Below are 23,161 nucleotides of genomic sequence, written 5' to 3' on the forward strand. Positions count from 1 at the left end.
CGAATAATTGACTGTTCGGAGAGTGGCGCATAAATCAATTATGTTTTGTAATATATCAAGTTTATTGGTGTGGAAAAGGAAGTAGTCTAGTTATAGCGAATTGTCCTGCACTATATCAAGGCTGTTTAATTACGCTCCTGGAGGGCCGAATCACTTCTGGTTTTAGTTTCTACCTGGTAGTTAATTGCACTGACCTGGTGTCCCAGGTCTGAGTCATTCCCTGATTAGAAGGAGAGGATGAAAACAAGAAGTGCACTTTATAGCCCTGCACTATGTAGATATATCTTTCAAAGGAGAAATCTTTTTCACTGTTATTAGTCTCGTGCTATGGCTAAAAAATGAACAAAAAACAGACAACAGGTCTCATTTGTGTTGGTCAGGTGTCTTTCTAGTCCCTGTTCACAGAAGTTGGTGGCACCTTAATTGGGGAGAACGGGCACGTGGTAATGACTGGAGCAGAATAGGTGGAAAGGTATCAACAACATCAAACACATGGTTTCCATGTATTTGATGCCATTCCATTCGCTCCGTTCCAGCCATTATCATGAGTCGTCCCCCCCTCAGCAGCCTCCATTGTACATGCTATAGGGTTCTAGTGCCTATTATTAGAGTTTTGGTCTCTGGTAGGGTTCTAGTCCTTTGGTAGGGTTCTAGAAGGTTTCTAGACCCTGTTACATAGGGTTCTAACCCATTGTCTCTCTCCAGAACCAACACACCGCTCTCAACTTGAAGGAGTCTCTGTTCGTGGGTGGTGCTCCTGATTTCAGCCGGCTAGCAAGGGCAGCCTCGCTCAAAGATGGCTTCAAGGGGACCATTCAGAAGGTGAGTGTCCTGTCCCCACACACAATCCTCAGCAGATATGTTTAGCCACACACACTGTTCAGAAGGTTTGGCAAAAGTTTCTATCAATTCTGTAAATTATCAACAACTATCGATTACATTAAAAAAAAAAAAAAAAAATTACAATAGGTATTTGACATAATTTAACTGTGACACAATGTTGAATCTACCTTATACATGGATAGCTATATTTGAACAGGATTTAGTGATGGACAAGAACATCAGCTGCCTACACTTGATGGCAGACCTTTACAGTGACTTTAACCATTGTAAGGTCGAAGGTCAGCTAGTTTATCAGTGCTGACGGTGGCTCCTTTTCTTTTGGCTTACTGTACTAATAATAGAATAGAACACATTTGATGTCCCTCCATGTTTCTCAGCTCAGATCTTTTCCCTGACAACTTTCCAGCTTGTTTGTTCTCCTCCGCAGCAAAAKGCTCGTCTTTGAGTGCCAAAAATGGCCTTCCAACAAAGGCAGGATGTTACTTAATGCTAGCTAGCGTCAACGTGTCATTAGCTCTTTCTCTTCGAAAACTTTCCTTTGAAAGCGCCAAGTTAATCAAAGCTCAGTCTAAAAGTATGTTTTAGCAGTTATTTGCTGAATTAATTAGTAAGTGACTTGTAAAGTTGTTATTCATGTGTCTCGAGTTTGAGACGAGGGGAGTTGTAATGTGTAATGTGTTGTATGCAGTATGTATGCTGCATTGACTTGTCATGGCTATTTAATTACAGTCCTCGAGGGCCATAGCCCTGCTGCTGTTTCCTTTTAATCAAGGACTGATTCAGACCTGGGCCCTGAGGTAAATGAGGCTACACAGTGCACTATGACAGGTCTAAGTCCCCTCCCTCTCTATTCTCCCTGTCAGATCACCCTGATGGGCACGCCTATCCTCCGGCAAGAGAACGCGCTGCACTCCAGTGACGTGGCCATGTTCGAGGGCCACACCTGCAGCCGTGAGCCCTGCCACAACGGGGGTCGCTGCAACCCCCTGCTGGAGAGCTATGAGTGTGTGTGCCTCCTCGGCTTCACAGGCACACACTGTCAGAACAGTAAGCGAACAACGATCCTGAACTCAATGCAACGTTTTGTCAGTAATATCGATGTCATGCTAGTCTTAGTGTCCCCCTTTTGAAGGTTAGAGTTACCCCTCTGTTTCATCATTTTCACACGTACGCACACAGACAGACATACATGCTACACACACACGTGCATACTACACACACATACACTTCACCATTCCCATTAAATTTGGCCGTATGCCCTAATGTCCCTTCAAACCATAAGCGCATGAACGCTCATCCCAGATCATCACCATCCATTGCCTGACTCCAATTAAAGGAGCCATGTTTTCCTATTGATTCATGTGATCACATTCAATGTTCGTCTTCCTCCTTGTCCTCTTCCTCGCAGCCATCTTCGAGAAGTCCGCCGGGGAAACGGAGTCCATCGCCTTTGACGGCCGGACATTCATTGAGTACCACAACGCCGTCACCAAGAGGTAAAGTAGAGGCCATCTTGTCCATCAATTCTAATGCTAATGGCCTCCGATGCTAATGCTAATTGGGTTGAGCGAAATTGCCTCCGATGTTAACACTAACCGGAAGTTGCGAAATGGCTAATGGCCTCCCCATTCATATTCCACTGCAGTAAGTGGTGGTGACAAGGTTGATTATTCCAGGCCCATTAGGGGCTTCGTAGTGAACCGGGCGTTAGCTAATAGTTCAACCACTTCCCCTRCACTGTCTCTGGTTTTGACTGAATTTCGGTAATTAGCGGCACGGCGAACAATTATGGCATCGCCCCGAGCACCCCCCTCGCTCGCTGTGCGCCGAGGCGGACTGAGCCGACACACACTTATACGCACGCACACACACAACACCATGCCATACTATACCAGCATGGCATCATCATAGGCTTTTGTTAAAATGGTGTTCAATTTAATCTTCTTTTAGACTTACAGTATGTGTGACTGTGTCCTTCAAATTAGCAGTCCCAAAGTGTCTGTGGCAATTTCTAAACACACACCAGCTATAACAGGAATAGCCGGATGCTGTAGGTGTAAATGGTTTCTTTTCTGGGTGTGGAAGAGAGAAAAACGTTTCCTGCCTTCCAGGCGGCCACTTATACATTTGGTCCTCTACCATCCTTCTACGTCTTCCATGCTGGCACACCCGCCTGCAGGTTGGCACGCATTAAATGTTTGTGATGATGAACCTGACAAGACATGGAACATAAGGCTGCCCATCCAGATCCTTCACAAGTGTTCGCACAACATTCCAAGGCGTGAAAATGGGAGAAACCGACAGTTAATTTGTGGTCTTATGAGCACACACACAGAGCACATGTGCATGCACGCACGCACACAGACGCACACTCGCGCACACACACACACAGGGCGAATCGTGAGAGAGAATTTTAAGATCTGTCTTTATCCTCTGTCTGTTGTCCTCGTTAAGGCTGTCAGATGTCTGTGCTGCCGTCCATCTGTCCGTCTGTCTTCTTCTGTCTCTTGTCTGTCCATCTCATATGAGTGTTCCTTGTCTGTCCTTCTGCTGCACTCAAGCCAACTGACCAATGAGATTCCGGAGTAAGTACGCTCAAAGGAGTCCCCAACATTCCCAGGTTTAGTCAAAGCCAGACTAACCTAACTAATACAAAGCCAGACTAACCTAACTAATACAAAGCCAGACTAACCTAACTAATACAAAGCCAGACTAATACATTACGATAGTTAACACAACGTGACAGATGATATCTTTATGTTCCTTCTATGTCATCTTCATCATCTTACTCTATGCAGATAGCTATCATGTGTATTATATTTAAATAGGCCTACAGGATTTTACCTTCAAACTCCATGCCCATAATTGGATTAGATTTTTTTTCTCATTCCAAATTCCTCATCACACTCCAGTCTAAATGAAAGCATGACTGCATGAATCCACAGAAAGCAGGTGCTATACTGTATGCATGGTTGTAACTACATTCGCCACAACCAGAAATACACCTTATATTGGATGGTATTAACTGTCATGTTGAAATGAATGAGACCCCTTCTTAACTGCAAGATTATGGACCAAAATGTTCCCCTTCCTCAATTTTGCTGCGAGTCCCGCATCGATTATTTAACTGACTCCTCTTGGGAGACTGACTCCTCTTGGGTAACAATTTGATCTTAGTTTGTTATTAGTTTCCTCTTCGCTGTTCTTAGCTTGGTAAGTAACCTCCTGAAAGAACAACGGAAAGCAGGGGAAGTTGGATTTAGGTTGATTTATGCCAAGCGGATTCACCAGATAATTCGATATACAGATTCAAGCCGCTGTCATTTCCGCTTAATCCAATTTCCAACTGCAATTATGAATAATTATCGAGTCGGCGGCGGCGGAGAAAAAGGACGACTGACGTGTTAATCAAAGAGTTATTTCCTCTTTGAAAAATTATTTAAAAGAAAGACCTCAAATTGAGGCCGAGAGGGCATCGATATCCGTTAGGGCGATGATCATGGTCCTTCCAGCTGGACTGGCCAGAGCTTTATTAGTTGTCACTTCCTGTAAGGGTGAGGGGCRCGATTAGCGGCCATTCTAGGCCAAACTAGAGCTTGCCGGCACTCTCTCTCCGAGCGAGTGGCATCGATTCAACATTATCTGGTGTTCGAACAGGGATTAATGAGTGAATTAACAAATGAATGAATGAATTCCTCAGAGGAACGTTATTACAACGTGATTACAACACACAGACCACCGCTGTCACCCTGGGCTAACGTTGCTGTTACTATTTACAGCAGCCAAGATCAGTCTTCATTGGCTGATGCCTCCTCTTTTGAAACCTTGGGTCGATTCTCTCACGCATCATTATTGGAGCGACCAATGATATAGGGCTCCGTCTCTGGTAATACGATATTTGACCCCATTTTTGTTGATTACCCAATTTTTCTAATTTGGTGCTTCCTTCACTCAAGCAGGCTACACACACACACACAACACTGTCATCGGACTCAGTAATAGTAGTAGTAGTGGGAAATGTTATTATCCCGAAGGGGAAATTGGTTTTGCAGTAAAATTATTTWAAAAATCATTACATTGTTGCCCAACTCTCCCCTTAAGACACGTCTTGGGCATTGACTTGGAGTCTGAGTGGTGGTCGTCCTCCTCTGAGGACCTCATTATGTTGCTGTTGCTTCTGAACCGTGATCGCAATGGATCTGCAGTACTGTATCTCTGATCACAGTAAAGCTCCTAGTACTTCGTAGTATATCCATACTACCATATTACTTGGAATGTAGTAATGCATTGGGCATGCATTTTAAGCAGTATGCTAGTATGGTCATGAGAACGTAGTCACCCTGCTTTCCCAGCTCTCGAGCAAATAACTTGCTCAGTTCGCCACGTCTCCTTGTCTACGAAGCTCCTCTCTATGCTGGGGTGACGATGCGTCACCCTGTAAGGGTCCTCGTGGGTCCTCTTCCCGCCCCCCTTCTTGCGCTTATCGCATGCCCTTACATTCTCTCCCCTGCTCCCTTAAAGTCCAGAGTCACTGGAGAACCCGTCAGAGCAAAGGTGAGTGTCCCCTGCAGCCTGGAGCCTGTAACCAGCGCTGTCCAACCAACCGCTAGCATGCTGCCTCCCCATCCATCCCCACCCACCTGACACAACCACCCGCAGGTTGCAGCCTAACCTCTCACAGACCAAGTAAACAGTATTGGAGAATGACCCATAGAAACAGTATTGGAGAGCCACACTATTCAATACTTTAGGCCCCCATAGAGAGAAGTGTTAAAGGGCCACACTAATCTGTACACTGGGCCCCATAGAGAAAGCATTGGAGGGCCACGCTACTCTATAAACTGGGCCACTTATAGAGACAGTATTCTATGGCCCCACTTATTTATTTGTTATTCTGGATCCCCATTAGCTGTTGCAATGGCACCCAGGGTCTATTAAGACAGAGTAGCTCAGTGGTACCAATAATCTACAGCACTAGCAGCCAAAACAGCATCCAGCCTCGCTATGCAATGTTCTCTGTACAAGCCTAGCAATGCTCTATTTACTACTGCCATCTAGAGGCGATGGGGTGCATAACATTCTAAGCCTTTTTTTAAATGTACTTCAATCAATGAGTAATAAAATACGCATTATTAGTCCAGTAAGTAAGCCACCTTGATAGCATTTAAAATACCTGCCTTGTTTCACATGCTATCCTTCAATTCATTTCAAACTTTGTCCCTGCAGGGTCCAACGCATAATAAGTCTAGTATAGTATATCCTTATTTTGATGACCATGGCCTTATTATTCCTGACAATCCATCCTGGTGAGGTTTTATTGAACCTTGTCCCTAGGCTATTGCCATAGAAGTTTGATGTGTAACACTATGGCTTTGCCAGAAATGATTTCCTATATTTTATTTAACTTGGCAAGTCAGTTAAGAACAAATTCTTATTTACAATGACTGCCTAGGAACAGTGGGTTAACTGCCTTGTTCAGGGGCAGAATGACAGATTTTTTTTACCTTGTCAGCTCAGGGATTAGCATCCTTTCGGTTACTGGTCCAACATTCTAACCACTAGGCTACCTGCAGCCCCTTATAGTGCACTACTTTTGACCACGGTCCATATAGGGCTCTGTTCAAAAGTAGTGCACTATATAGGGAATATGGTGCCATTTTGGACACAGCTTATGATTTATTTGGGGCCCCTGGGTACTGTGAGGGTTAGACCTAGGGAAAGGAGTCCAAATATTGTATGCGTTTTTCTACTGACCGTTTGTGTCCAGTGGGTCTCTATGACCATTCATTCATTAGTCACTCTGTTTTGTTTTGTGCTCCAGTGAATTGTCTTTTTAGAATGGAACGGTTTCCCTTGGAAGTCTTAAACCCAAATGTGGTTGCGGTGTATTAAGAGACGCATCCAATTCCACTTTGCACTCCTTCCTCTCTGCTGGGTCGAATACTGTACATGTGTCAAACCCCTGTTGGCCATACCTGAGCAGAAACCAAATTAGAGACCTTAATTAAACAATCAGTCCAATCTCTTCACTCCTGTTAGCTCATTGGCAGTAGCCCCATTTTTGGCCGGCCTGATGACAGAATCAAATCCAACTTTATTTAAAGTGGATCGATTTAGGCGTAGTCTGCTGTCATTTTCTCTTTACCTCTCCTCATGTCCTGTGTATAACCCCCTGTGCTCCCATGAGCCTCTCTGTCTGTTTGCTGTGCTGACTCGTTTCGTGTACGTGTCATGTCTGTCTCGTGTGATCTGTGTCTTGTGTTCCCGTGTCGTTCTGTTCTGTGTTGTGTTGTGTGCTCTCTATCCTCTGTGTGCTTTGCCTGTGTTTGTCTCCGTTTTTTGTTTAAGATCCTTTTGAAAACTGTGAAAGTAGTTGAGCCTAGTCGGCATCACAATACATTACAGCGATACCGATTGGTGACACACACACACACAGGGGGAACAGTGGAGAACAAAGGAGCTATTTTTAAAAATAGCATCCCTTCAGGAGTGTTTGTGTTTGAGGTCTGTACCAAATGGGAGCTGGTTGTGTGTCCTGTGTGTGTTGTCTGTTTGTGTGGTGTGTGTTGTGTGCTGTGTGTGTGTGTGTGGGGTGTGTGTGTGGTGTGTGTGTGTGTGTGTGTTGGTTGTGTGGTGTGTGTGTGTGTGGTGGTGTGCGTGTGTGCGTACATAAGATTCCCTGTGTGTGTGTGCGAGTGCATGAACGTGTGGTGGTGTGCAAACACGGCCCACTCCGTCAGGTTTTGAGCAGCGGCCCCACTCTCCCAGACAGACACATGTTGGACATGACACAGAGCACTCCTCCATAGGACAAGCCAGGATGTACCCGTGGGTCTCCACCCTGTCCCCAGCTTCCCTGACGCGCCGCCCGTAGCACTGGAGCCTCAGTAGACTATCAAACAGCACTTCAGACGGCTAGCTCCAACCCCCCCCCCCCCCCCCCCCCCCCCCCCCCCCCCCCCCACAGCAACCACACCTCACAGAAGAAGAGAGGAGAACTCCTGCACGAGTAGCCGAGGAGAGAGAGATAGAGGGAAAGAGAGCTGGCGATACCCAGGGTGAAGTGAAAACATCATAACTGATCCAATATAGTCTTTACCTAATCTTCCTTTCACTGTCATTGTCTCCTCTGCACCATAGGCAGCGGCAKGTTAAAGGACCTTACAGGTTTCCCACCATGACCCTGTCAAGTGCTTTCAGATCAGTAGTCATGAAGGAATCTAGACAAGGAATTAGGAAGCCAGTAGTGTATCAGGACAGAGCCATCACCGGCCACTACCATTTTGGATGCACCCTGTCACTGTTAACCCTGAGTCACCTCAGCCAGTATGCAAACGTGCAAAAGTCACGATAACCTAACTTCCTCTTCACTTCACTAACATAAGCCATTGTAACTCTCCTCCCCCTCCCCCGCAGTGAGAAAGCCCTGCTGGTGAACAAGTTTGAACTGAGCATTAAGACCGAGGCCACTCAGGGCCTGGTACTGTGGAGTGGTAAGGGCGTGGAGCGATCTGACTACATCGCCCTGGCAGTGGTGGACGGCCGTGTGCAGATGACCTACGACCTGGGCTCCAAGCCTGTGGTGCTGCGCTCGACGGTCCGCGTCAACACCAACCGCTGGATCCGCATCAAGGCCAGCAGGTAAGACGGTTTTGAACGTGACCGCATGGTACACCGGTGGTTCCATGAACGTTCTTGTTGTTGAAGTGTAGGATAGCCTGTATTGGTAAAATGTTGTTTTAGGGTCAAATCCACACTTGACTTGAAAAGTTAACATTTGACTTAAGTGTAAGTTCTAGGATACACCCCTAAATGAATATTCATGTTAGTAATAATTTAGTTGTAGAAAATGATCAAAGAGTGGAACAAAGTTTGTGAAATGTTACAGAGTGTTACAAACCATACACAGCATACAGAGTGTATGGTTTTCATATTCGCCTTCAATTTCAGTCTGCTTGTAAGCAAACCGACAAGCTAGCTTTTGGTTAGCTTTTATGCCACAGCATTTAAAAGAAAAATCGTTTTTTCATTAATCCACTGTTAATACCGTCCCAAAAATTCCTTTTTCCTTTAAGTCTGAGGTCATGTGTTATGAATGTTATTACTTTGTCTGACATCTCTTCTGCTCGAAACACACTGAGTACTACCTGCCCGCATCGTCCTATGACATAAGTGCTTACTTACCACATAGTGGAGATTTGATTCCTTTGAATCCATGGAAGTTGGTCTCTGTAATTGACAGACTGCTAAGTGACTGGCTGTGTCTGAAATGGCACCCTATTCACTATAAAGCACACTACTTTTCTGGTCAAAACTTTTTTAGGGAATAGGGTGCCATTTTGGACGCAAGTTCTCTCTCCCATTCCCTCAATCAACTGCTAAGCACACAATCATCAGAGCAGTGAAGACTTGATTACTCTCATTGAAGTCTTGATGTCTGCTACATGCCAGTTGAAGTGGAATTTAAAATGATGTAGCAGACAGGCTGTAAACAAATGTTCTCCTTCTGTTTCTCTCTCTCCCCCTACCTATATCTATCCCTTCTCTCGCTCTACCTCCCCCTTCTCTCTCTCTCCCTGCCTATATCTATCCCTTCTCTCGCTCTACCTCCCCCTTCTCTCTCTCCCCCCTGCCTTATATCTATCCCTTCTCTCGCTTCTACCTCCCCTTCTTCTCTCTCCCCCTCTGCCTATATCTATCCCTCTCTCGCTCTACCTCCCCTCTCTTCTCTTCCCTGCCTTATCTATCCCTCTCTCGCTCTACCGCCCCTTCTCTTCTCCCCCTGCCTATATCTATCCCTCTCTCGCTCTACCTCCCCCTTCTCTCTCTCTCCCGCCTATATCTATCCCTTCTCTCGCTCTACCTCCCCCTTCTCTTTTCTCCCTGCCTATATCTATCCCTTCTTCTCGCTCTACCTCCCCCTTCTCTCTCTCCCCTCCTATATCTATCCCTCTCGCTCTACCTCCCCTTCTCTCTCTCCCCTGCCTATATTAACCCTCTCTCGCTCTACACTCCCCCTTCTTCTCTCCCCTGCCATATCTATCCCTCTCGCTCTACCTCCCCTTCTCTCTCTCTCCCTGCCTATATCTATCCCCTCTCTCGCTCTACCTCCCTCTCTCTCTCTCCCTGCCTATATCTATCCCTTCTCGCTCTACCTCCCCCTTCTCTCTCTCCCTGCCTATATCTACCCCTCTCTCGCTCTACCTCCCCTTCTCTCTCTCCCCCTCCTATATCTATCCCTTCTCTCGCTCTACCTCCCCTTCTCTCTCTCTCCCTGCCTATATCTATCCCTCTCTCGCTCTACCTCCCCTTCTTCCTCTCCCCCTCCTATATCTTACCCCTCTCGGTGTCTACCTCCCCTTCTTCACTCCCCTCCTCCATCCCCTATCTCTTTCCTCTCTACCTCCCACCTCTCTCTTCCTCCTCCCCCTCTCTTAGAGCACTTAGGGACGGCTCTCTCCAGTGGGCAACGAGGCGGCGGTCACGGGGTCGTCGCCCCTGGCAGCCACTCAGCTGGACACAGACGAGCCCTCTGGTTGGTAGGTGCACTAATGAGCTTGCGTCTTGGGTTTACACACGCAGACAGACAGAAACACAGACACACTCCTCTGTTTGGTTAGTTCAATATTAATTTATCAAATAGGTCAGACAATAAAATGTTGTTTTTATAAGAAATGCTTACCAGAGCACGTCTAGCATTCCTCTGACAGTATAGGACATGAGTAGTGCGAGGTACCGCCGGGACCACATAACTAATCCAGCTCACATGTACATCTCCAGCTGGAACGATGGAAAGTGTGGCAGAAATGAGGAATGCACTCTGCATTGCAATGGATGACGGAGAGCTCACTGGGCATGAAAACAATTGGTCTGAAATGTGACATAGATGATTGTCCCCCTCTTTCAGGTGTTGATTTGTGATATTAAACGGTCTGACTAAACTCAAAAGTTCTCCGCTCTCGGGAATTTGAAACGACCAAAGTCGTTCCGTATCTTTTTGAGTTCCATTTGGCCTGAACTTCGCTCAGAGAAATGGCTTCTGAAAGAGCACCCGCTGTGTCTAGATGGAACATTCTGAGGAAATAGAAACAAATTACTTTCAAATGCATGTGGTCGTGCAGTGTGGTGGAAGGTGTATGTTTGAGCGAGGAGAGCCATGACACACATACACACACTATCTCTCTCGCTCGCTCTCTCTCTCTCACACACACACACACACACACACACAAACACACACAACACACACAACACACACACACACACACACACACACAACACACACACACACACACACACACACACACCACAACGCACAGGCTAATGACACACCACACAAGTGCACTGCTGTGGCTCCAAACAGGTGCTGAGCACCACCGCGGCTAGAATACATTATCCTTTCAGCAGGCCGTACATCAAGTGGCTGCTCTCTTAAATCCCCCTCTTTCACCGCTCATCATTAATTCATCTGTAACTCGCATGAAATTAGCCCTGTCGATCCCCGATTCAGAGGCACGCAATCCGATTAGAGGGACAGAGAGAAGAGAGGGAAGGTGGGAAAGAGCTCGACGGAGAGGCAAACTCGCGGCGCGGCGGATTAAACGAGGAGCAGGAAGCAGGTAAAGGAGGGAATGAGAGAGAGAGAGGGAGAGAGTAATACAGGTGACCTATCAGAAGGACAACTCCCTTGAAAATGAAAGCGAGGTAAGTTCCAGTGATTGTGCTTAGAGCACTCCTCCAGAGAGAACCAACTGTTTGATGTCCCTGTTCACCAGAGCTACATGTGTCTTTCTCTCTTCATCTACTGCCAGTGTCAACATCACAAATCCTCACATCACACAGCAGTCAGTTACCCTTTGTGGCATGAAACAAGTTCGCTTGTAGGGAGATGCAAGGGATTGACCTGTGTGTGTGTGTGTGTGTGTGTGTGTGTGTGTGTGTGTGTGTGTGTGTGTGTGTGTGTGTGTGTGTGTGTGTGTGTGTGTGTGTGTGTGTGTGTGTGTGTGTGTGTGTGTGTGTGTGTGTGTGTGTGTGTGTGTGTGTGTGTGTGTGTGTGTGTGTTGTTTGTCCTCTCCGTGCACCTCAGACACTGTGGGTCTCCTTTTTTCATGAGTTCGAAATCCCCCCCGCCCCTCTTATTCTCACAGGTGGCTTGGAGGAGTTGGCTGTGGCCCGGAGACTGCCTAAGGCCTACAGCACAGGCTTTGTGGGCTGTGTAAAGGATGTTGCGGTGGACGGCGTGGAGCTCCACCTGGTGGAGGACGCCCTGAACAGCCCCAAAATATTACACTGTTCCGCCTCTGGCACGGCAGCCACGGCCAAAAAATAGCCTGGCTAAAATCACTCCCTCCATAAACGCCATGTCTACTGCTGTAATTATTTTATATTTTTGTATACTTTTCATTGCTTTTTATATTGAAAATAAAAAGAATACGTTGTTTTAATTTTTTTTTTTTTTTATATATATTTTTTTGTTTTCTGCGCCTCCTGTTCATTCATTATCCTCGCCCTGAAACGCAGGTGTACAAACCGTACATATACGCGTACTTTTGTGTGACGTCGCGAGACAAGTGTAAGCTGTATTCATTGTGTTGTTTTGTTGTTTTAAAACAAACATGAACAAAACCTCTCCCTCGCTCATTACTTGAACACTGGTGAATCACATTGGTGCTCTCTATTATTTCCTTGTCTTGATGCCATATCATTCACTACCACACAACATAGCCTATAGAAATACATACATACAAACATTCCCCTGTGAGATACATACTGCTGTTTCCTTGGTCATGGTCATTAGAGCACACTGTTATAAAACGTTTTTAAAACATTTTGCAACGGAAAATGAAAACGGGCATGTTTTATTGGGCGTATCTGTTTCCTTCCGTTTGGTGCCTAATGAACAGGACAATGGTATCCTAGAACCCTCTGCTTGCTACCAGTAGGGCTGCTCAGAATGAACTTCTGAAACCGCTTAATCAAACTCATCAAACAGCGCAAATGCTCTACATTGCCTCTCAATCAACGACTTGAGTTTTGAAATACTTCACTATTCGCAAACCCCCAGAGCTGAACAAAGACAAAGTGCCCTGCATTCAAGAACAACACACATATCATCATTCCACAACATGCATCAATCAAGAAATGTAATAATAATTGAATTAAATAAATGTAATAAATATAGACTATATAAATACCTGAGACTGTGAATATGTAAGATTGGTTCTCTTCTCAAGAATTGTGAATCTCATGTATTGTGCTTTCTATTTTACAATCAGGATGACCATTAGTTGCATGCAGTTTCTGCAGTGTTGGTTTTGTTTTGTTTTGGTTTCACTGTGTTGCCGGCCAAGTTACCTGTCGCGAACACACGTTGTGTTTTACAAAACGGTTCAACTATCTGATTTCACTGAGCTAGGATAACTATTTAATTTTGGTGGGGTCCTTTTTTGAGCACTTGTTTTTCTATTGGAGTTTGTTTTGCTGGACTTGGAATGGCTCAAAAGGACAGGTTGTTGTTGTTACCGCAACTTGCCTGGTGGGAGTGCTGTAAGCTCAGGCTGAAGAGAGGACCGACCAAGAGGAAGAGGAGAGATACTGTATCATACCATAGGAGGCAATAGGACCCTCAAATGCTCAGTCATGGAATGTTCAGTAGTCAATGAAATTCTTCAGTCTTTCAAACTTCAAAGTCCATTTTTTTATCAAATTGGAACGAAGACTGGGTTATACTTTCTCTTGCATTACGAGTGATCCATCTCTTGCTGTTGGAAAAGTGATAATGTGATGAGTTGGGACATTTGGCAGCAAAATGAGGGAAAAAATAGCAAACATAATCACAATGACTAATAAACGTACTTATGCATGGGTTTGTATTGTCGAGATGAATTCTGTAACATCCAAAAACTCATAATGCAATGCAAAAACTAAACTGCAATGACTGACATAAACCCACTCTGGTTTGATATATAAGATACTTGGCAATATTATAAGAGAAAACAAATGCTTGTTCAAGGTTGAGTATCAGTGGTATTGTACTAGTTTGTTTAAGTTCTTCATTATTTTCCCCTCGCGATACAAAAACGGCCATTTTGTACAGCCCTGAAATTTGTAAGTGAAAATTTTGCAATGTGTAAAACTGTAGAGGTTATGTTTTTAGTGCTATACACTGGAAATAAGTCTGACTTGTCTGTTCACGACACACAATAATGATGTTCCTATGTCAATGAGGAGGGGAAGAGCATCGGAGTATATGGCTTTTGAGTGTAATCAAGGACTAGTGTCCAATCCAAGACCAGGAACCCTGGGTGTGGGTGTGTGTGTGTACACCACTGTATTTACATGTTGTATTACTGTTGAATTTGACCTATTCCAGTAGTACATGAACAGTGGGTTCCTGTGTTAGTGGCACTCAGAAGACAAGTGGCGCAGGCTCAAGAGTGAGACGACACGATCTAATGTCGGGGGGGTCAAAACTGTCTATGAATTGCCTTAAAACAGGTCAGCGGCCTACAGGTTGACAAAGTCATTATCCATACTGTTCTGTGCTCTTACTTTGGCCAGCATACTAGCCTCATCATCTTCATGTAAATTAATACATAATAATTATATTAATAATTCTCATACAAATCCTCAGAGGGACGCACAAATGGTCGACCTCTGGCTTTACATAAAATATACTATTTACTGTTTGAATCTATTTTCTGTTCCTTATTTATGTCTTCATGTGGATTCCGTTTGGCCTCTGTAAACTACTGTTTGATTGAGACACTCCTGAAGGGCAGTGCACCGAGTAAGAGTGGCATGACCTGATCATTACTAACTTTATTACCTTTGTCTTGTGTTCCTACCACCATGAAATAAAGTGTCAAACAAACAGACCTGACTCTGTCACCTGTCTCCGTGGAATGAATCCCCTTCCAGTTGAATGAAACGACATAATGACTACTTAACACCTTCGTAAGCAATGCATAACGGCATTAACTAAACACTGATCGATTCCTACTGTTCACAGTAAGTCAATAAGGACAAAATGTGTTTACTCGTGCGTATTAAAGTGTTAAGCGTTCTCCACAAACTTTAGGTAGTTTCTCTTGGATGGTTTAATTATATAAAGTATACAAGTTTCTGTGCAGAATTAATTTATACACATACACAATTCAACTATAGTGAAATAAGTATTTACTCAGGACACACATTCCAACATACTACACGCAGACAATTTACTCATTGATTATAGGTTCTTGCAAGTATACCCTCAGATAATCATGGGTTCAAGACAACTAATATAGAGATGGAATGTTAATGTGATGCCATTCTCATTCAACTCAAAGCCTCCAGCCAGCCAGTGCTAAGAACATTTCAAGATTAGTTATTTTTAAACATGCTGGGGAATACAGTTTTAAAGTAACTGCCCAGGGCAGTTTAATTATTTTAAAAAACATTTTCTGTGATGGAATGGTGTGGGCGTACCCCAACAACAGAATGGTGTGTTGGCGTATACGGTCATTAAAAATATTCACGCAAGTAGACCGCTGATTGGCCAGCTCATTCTCCTTTAGACCGCTGATTGGCCAGCTCATCCTTCTCAGGGAGATGACATCATGTTCTATGAGGAAATAGCAAGCATTTTTAAATGGTCTGTTTGAGATACACGTTTGAGGTAGATTTTTTTTATAGTTTTTTTCTCCAATTTATGCTCTGACCACTTGAGTTATTCCATGTCATTTTAGCAAGCCATGACAGCCACTATCTTAGATTGTTCTAAAAAAAAAATCTGTAGTTAGAAACAGATAAGATTGACATTCCTGAAACATTATTTCATTGACATTTTATTTTATCTCCGAAAAATTAAGCTAATGGATATTAATTTATACGATTCAGTAAATATATACCCAACATCCAATTTGGACCAAACTTCTTTCTACCAATGAGTAAGACATAAGGAATCACGAACAATTTCATCAAGCCACCTACAGATACCTCACACCACATGCCAATCCCACCCCAACAGCCAGTATATAGTATCAGTTCACTATGTTTGACAAGTAGTATGAAGCTGTGGCTTGGAGTATTGCTTCTCCATACTCATTGGTCGGAAGAATTTAGGTCCAAATCAGATGTTGGGCACTATTATTATTGAATATGATCTGAATCCTAAAAATTAAAATGGCCAATTTGGGTGCAATCAATTAGCTTAATTTCTCAGAGATCAAATTATATTTCAACAAAATAATGTTTCAGAAATACTTATTGTATATGTTACTAACTACAGAAACAATTTCAGAACATTTTGGGATGGTGAGTGTCGAAATCCTCTTTCTTGTACTTTTTTAGATAGAACGACCCACATACGAGTATAGGACGAGTCAACATTATTTGGATACAAGTTAACAAAATGTGAACTTTTAACAGTGAGATTTTCACTGGGCAGTTACTTTCAATTATATTTTTTACAAAGGTCAAAGTGGATTTATGAATTATGCAACAATGCCAGGCCTTTTCCAACTGAAAGGTCATCAGCAGATCTTCAGAGCAGCAGAGGAGAGGCGGCTAGCCTGGAGAAAAAAACGGCATCCATGAGCTTTTCTCATGACTTATATCTGCAAAAATACAAACGCACTGGGTTTGATTTCTGCGGCCCAACGTGAAATAATGATGAAGTGATCGGAGCTTGGATGAGAGGGCTCTTTTCTTTTGGGAAGTGGGGTTACTAGCTAGGCCCTGGTTGGCTGCAATAAAGGCTCTATTTTTCTGTCCATAACAAGGCCCTAGCTGTCCTGCTCCATAGGATTCGATGTGAGTCCCCTTTGTTTCTCTTCCTGGGATTTTATTTTGGACCAGAGGACTCTTAAGTCTTCGGGCGAAAATGTCAAAAGGTCAGCCTGGAACCAATCACCTCGGGACAGAGAGGGAACAGAGAGTGAGAGGACACTAAACAGGGTCTTCTTTTTCGGTTTTGGCCTGGTTCTAGGGAACCGTTTTATGCTGCTGAACACTGAGCTTGAGTCGGCATACACAGTCATCCCATCCCAAGTTGTGTCCAAATCCCTTTTCATGCAATAGTTTGCTCTCCTTTTTAACTAGTTTGTTGTCCTTTTTAGAGGTTGTGTTCCAATCCCTTTTCATGGACTAGTTTTCTGTCCTTTTTATAGGTTGTGTCCCAATCGTTGTTCACACTCTCCTACAGTGCATTTGGAAAGTGTCCAGACCCCTTGACTTCATCCACATTTTGTTACGTTACAGCCTTAATCTAAAATGGATTAAATCGTTTTCCCCCCCCCCCATCAATCTCCTCACAATACCCCATAACGCAAAAACAGGTTTTTGGAAATTTTAGCAAATGTATTAAAAATGAATTAAGTATTGAGACCCTTTGCTGCTCCATAGCGCTCAGAACCTCAGACTGGGGCGAAGGTTCACCTTCCAACAGGACAACGATGGCAATGGCAAGGTTTGCCAACAGGACAACGATGGCAATGGCAAGGTTATTATAGTAAACGACAACTGAAATAAAAATAAAACTCATTTGGAAAAACAATTTAGTAAACTGAAGAAAAAATAATAAAATTGACCTATACTGAAACTATTATGTTTGACTGCAAAATGAACAAAAATAAAAAACAAATTGTTACGTTTTAGTTTTTTCTTTCTAAACTTTGGTCAAAAATCGAATGGGTAAATACTTTCGGGTAAATACTGCCAGTAGATGCCGATGTTTCAAATAGGCCTACGTTGTGCATCACTAACTATCCCTAGCTAACAGGGAATAAATCAGAGGGTGAGTCCAGAGCGTGACTGGGCCAAGCTAGAACAGCTTGAGAAGTTGCTGGAACCATTCGCAATGCACACCAACCAAGTTCAAAATGACAGCAAGTCACTGTCTGATGTGGTGCCGTGCCTTCTCAACCTTGACGCACACATACAGTCAACTACTGTTGCAAAACAGATTGCACAGGTCCTCCTGAAGTCACTGCATGAGTGCTTCACATCCATACTGGATCCTCTGGCAGCCAGCTTCGATCCAACCCCTGCAGCTGATTGCCTGATGGACCAAAGTGTATCTCTGGCACTTCGCTCAACAGAGATCGAGCCATTGATGAGGGAAGCAGAGTATTTTGTACTTCAGCAAATCAGAGAGTACAGCCATGGAGCAGCAGGACCCCAGGAAGATGCCAGGACGATGAATCCAGCAAGCATCTCGACCACAATGCTTCAGAAATATAGCATCCTCGCATCAAAGTTTATGTCTGAGGTCGCTATCCAGCCGGAAGGTCAACCTTGGCAAGGCAATAAGTGCCCTGTGTGAGCTGCGACAATACCTGGAAGAGGTACAGGGGGGCATGTTTACCGAGTCACCTCTTCAGTTCTGGCAGGCAAGGATGGCTTTTTATCCAAAGCTGTGCCATGTGGCACTGGATCTGGTTTCTGCCCCTGCATCCCAAGCGTTAGTGGAGAGAATATTATCTGTCTGTGGACAACTGTCATCAGTCTTGAGAAACCAAACAACCACCTCTCTGGAACGCAGTCTTCTTGAAGAAAACCAGAGAATCTTGTTTTGTTGAACAGAAACACACACACACACAAGTTGGGTGTGAACTGATAGATTTGTGAAGATGGGTTGTAATTGCTTATGTTTTTGCTGGTGTTGCAGCCCTGTTTGTGATACACGTTTAATATTACATAAACATAACATGTCGAATGTGCCATGACTTCATTGTTTTTTTCCTTTCTCTTTCTGTCAGATAAAGGTTGATAAAGGTAGTTGATCCTTCTTACATATTTATGTTTTTTATCATTACGTAAATGCTTAAAATTTCACAAAAAGTGACATCAGCTGATGAAGATTATCTCATAGAACAAAACGTATAAGAACCTAAGCCTGTATTTACCACAGACCTTATTTTCAGCGTTTATCGAAAAACACTATAAAAACTCATTTTCCCATAGGCTTTGCTCTACGAGCTATGGCGGAGTTTGTGCCTACAAAAACATGTAATTACTAGTCGAGTTAATATGTACCATTTAACAGACACTTTTATCCAAAGCAATGTATAGTCATGTGTATACATCTTACATATGGGTGGCATTGGCATTGCAAGCACCATGCTCATTCCAACTTAGCCATACAGGACCACATTACAGTTGTACTACAGTGGCCCGGCAGGTCAAACTTTATCAGTGCAAAGCAAATCCATAGAGAAAAAGTCCTGTGGCCTCAGATATTGCATAACCCCATACCCCGGCAGATTAACTTCTGCTGATAACCACACAGCTTGATGACGTCAATACTGCAGCCATGGAAGCACCTCTGTTCTGACCCATTGCCTTGCAAGTGATTTGCGCAGCATCTGTGGGACATACAGTATAGACAGGTGTGTGCCTTTCCAAATCATGTCCAATCAACTGAATTGACCACAGGTGAACTCCAATCAAGTTATAGAAACATCGCAAGGATGATCAATGGAAACAGGATGCACCTGAGCTCAATTTTCAATCACATAGCAAAGGGTCTGAATAAATAAATACGTTTTTTCAGTTAATTTTTTTTTTATACATTTGCAAAAATTTGTCATTTTGGGCTATTGTGTGTAGATTGCTGAGGATATATATATAAAATCAATTTTAGAATATGGCTGTAACGTAACAACATGTGRAAAAAAAAGTAAAGGGGTCTGAATACTTTCCGAAGGCACTGTACATAAATACACAAACGATTACATTTAATCTGCTCAAACCCATCCCTAGTGGCTGCATTATTGTTTGACACGTGGCCTTAATTTGCAGCCAACCAATTAGTTTTTCTCCGTCGCCCATGCTATTTCAATGTTTCAATAATAAATCATTAGATTCTCACATTGATTTGCAGGTTATTACTATACGTTTTTCAAGGCTACTCTCTCTCCCTCTCTCTCTGCAACCTACAATTTGCGTTCATGGGAAGATGACGTGAACGGAGGCAAGATTATTTAAATAGATTTGCCATTATCCTCCTTTGCGAGACAATAGCGGAGCAAAACATTTCATAATGACGTCCATTAATTGCATTGCTGCTATAAATAACAGGGAGTTCGCGGATGACTATTTTCTAATCAAGACATGTGTAATCATGTAGACCTATTTTAATACAAAAATTGGCAGTAGCCTATGTAGCATACCGAACATTCATTCAGTTACCCTCTCATGAACTGCACTGATGTGTGATGGAGTTGTGATCTAGAACTGGATTCAACTTGCATTGCCCTCCCTTTTGGTTTTAGAGGCTATGTACTAAAATGGAATTAAATTATATAGCCTACTAGCAAGTGTTTGATAGGCCTACAAGCATGCTCCTTTCCAGTCTATTCTTCATGGTTTGACTGCCATTCCACCTGTAAACCATCTGACATGAACCAAGTTGCTATGGACACCGTACTAAAGAATAAGCCATGGGTGCAACTTTCACTGGGGTGGGGGGGGGGGCWTTTCCCCCCCCCCCCMATTTTATGATTGCACTGTGATAGACAATGCAGCTCCGGTGTGCTTTTGGACAATGCGAAAGACCACACAGACTACACAGGACATGCAGACAAGCTGTGTGAAGGCAAAGCTTCTGAAAGGCTGGCTTACAGGACCAGCGCAGTAGAGATKAACAGAGGTAGCTGCTGTCTGTGTTGTGCTTTTTCTCTGAGTTGTAAAAGCAAGCAGAGCAGAAACTGGCTACTCTTTAGTTGACTGATCTAGCTGGCAAGGTAACGGCTGTTTTACAGAAGAAGACAATTACTCCCAGCTAGTAGTGTAACTAGCTAATGATTCATCCCCTCTCAACTGAAGGATCTACTAGCAACTACAGTAGTTAATTAACTAGCTGCCAGCTCAGCTAGCCATTTTCATTTTTCTAGGCAAGTCAGTTAAGAACACATTCTTAATTACAATGACAGCCTAGGAATAGTGGGTTGACTGCCTTGTTCATGGGCAGAACAACAGATTTTTACCTTGTCAACTCAGGGATTTGATCCAGCAACCTTTTGGTTACTGTCCCAACGCTCTAACCACTAGGCTACCTTTTCAGTGCAATGTGAGTTTTTATTAGTCAGTATAGCAATGTATTGATCTGTCATTTTCCGTAGCTAATGGCCTACTTTTCACACTGACACGGTATAAACAGCTCTACAGGCTTCACTGTCATGGTGCACAGTCAGTACACAACACTATACTCATCATGTCTTCGCAGGATCAGATGGTGACAGGTGTCCCTGCAGGGTCAGACAGTCAGGGAAGACCAGTCTATGGAGCTCAGGTGAAATTTCCAGTGTAATATAACAATCAGTGAATGGATACAAAGTTATGTATTGAATTGATGGGTACAGTCTGGGATCTGGGAATCATGGTCATTTGATTCATTGATTCAAAAGTCAAGGGGTCTGAATACTTTCCGAAGGCACTGTACATACGCACACAAACGACTACATTTAATCTGCCCAGACCCACATGCTCAAACCCATCCCTAGTGGCTGCATTATTGTTTGACACATGGCCTTCTTGTAGCCTACCAATTGGTTTTTCTCGGTCGCCCATGCTATTTCAACATTTCAATAATAAATCATTAGATTTTCACATTGTGTTAATGATGGCGGATTGCTTGATTTCCAGGTTTTTACTATACGTTTTTTTCAAGGCTACACTCTCCCTCTCTCTCTCTGCAACCTACAACAGTCTGGGATCTGGGAATAATGGTAATTTCAATTATTGATCCATTGATTGTATTCTTGGATAATATAATGTATAAATGTAGACCAAGGTATTTCTTTGTCATGCCTCATCTGAGCAGGATCAGATGGTGACAGGGGTCTCATCAGGGTCAGGCAGCCAGGGAAGACCAGTCTGTGACGGAGCTGAGGTGAATTTTTGCAGACACAACACTATATTTTCTCTGTGCTGCAAACACTGGACAAGCAACAAGCTTCAAAGATTCAAACTATTTTAAGGCAGTCTGACAAACCTCTAAAGTTGATTTCCAAACTGTATCAAGGGTTGACAGAGACTTTTCCCGATGTCACACACCATGTAAAACAAAAATGTGAGGTAGACCTAGGAAACGCTATTGATGATGGTGAATGGATACAGACATAAATTACTGCAGTTGAATTCCATAGAATGTACTGTACTATATGCCAGGGAAACTGAATTACATGCACACAGAAATGTAATTCCCCTGCTGGAGGTGTAAAACACAAAAGGGGACATATTTGCATGTGTTATGTTCTTGTGAAGGCTGGCTGAATTCTGTCAAAGAGTATGTTCTTTTATCTCAGCATGTCTACAGATTATCTCCTCTCCCTGTTTTTGTTTGCTTGAAAATGTTGATACTGGAGACTGTTATCAGAAGAAACTGTGTAACCTAACATTTATAGGGGCTAAGAAATACATTGCCATTAATTGGAAGGTTTGCTATCCTCCCACAATGGATGGAAGAAATGTAACACTATATATCAATAGATTAAAGGTTTACTGTGCAACTTTCATAAGGTCTGTCTGCCTTATATGGAATACAGTACGACAAACAGAGTCTGTATTGAAAACATGCCCACTTCAGAGGAGATACATATTTAGGTAGTCCCTAGCTGCTGGGCTGCTCAGTCCTGGTCCTGGGGCTCTGTCGTACTGTTGGTTGACACTCTGGGCTTGGCCTAACACACCCAAAACCAATAATGTATGTTTCACTAAGATCCTAAAGCTGAGTGGGGTGTGTTGGGTTGGGGCGCTGCAGGGCCGTGGACCCCTAGGGGCAGGACGCGGTGACCCAGCTAGATTGTGTGCAAGTAAAAAGAGCTCTACAGTAGTATTAGGCCTATGATATGAATTATATGGAGGGTGTACTGTTTCTGTGTGTTAATTTGTAGGTGTATGTGTGTTTTTATAAAACCTTTGTTTTCCAAACCTTTCCTTCACATATAAAAAKATGGAGTTGAGTTATTGACTAGACTGGTGGGGGTTGGGCGTGCAGGTAACTCAGGCTGGCTAGGCAGTCTGGCTGAAATATGATATAGAGGATGTCTTAATAAAGACAATGAAAAGTATTTGTACTTTATTTGTAAGAGTTGTTCATTTGTTACGCTATTGATTAAAGGTGCAACACAATATAATATTGATTATTGAATTATCAATGATCTAGTTCAGTCCTATCAATCACTTAAACATATTTAATAATGATCTCTTACCTAGCTTGATGACTGGGCATTTTTGCTGACTTTATGTTACTCTAAATAGAGAAGGCTAGAAGGGCCATGGATGCCCCCCAAAATGGGAGGAACCCCAGACCCCCCATCAAGTTATGCCCCCCCAC

General features: G+C 43.4%; 1 pseudogene; it reads left to right on the forward strand.

Annotated features, from left to right (window-relative positions):
* The window catches only part of LOC111966913 (agrin-like), a 164,712-nt pseudogene extending 149,997 nt beyond the window's left edge, over positions 1-14,715 (forward strand).
* The last annotated feature ends 8,446 nt before the right edge of the window (positions 14,716-23,161 follow it).

The sequence above is a fragment of the Salvelinus sp. IW2-2015 genome, linkage group LG7 (genome assembly GCF_002910315.2).
Source record: "Salvelinus sp. IW2-2015 linkage group LG7, ASM291031v2, whole genome shotgun sequence".
Lineage (NCBI taxonomy): Eukaryota > Metazoa > Chordata > Actinopteri > Salmoniformes > Salmonidae > Salvelinus > Salvelinus sp. IW2-2015.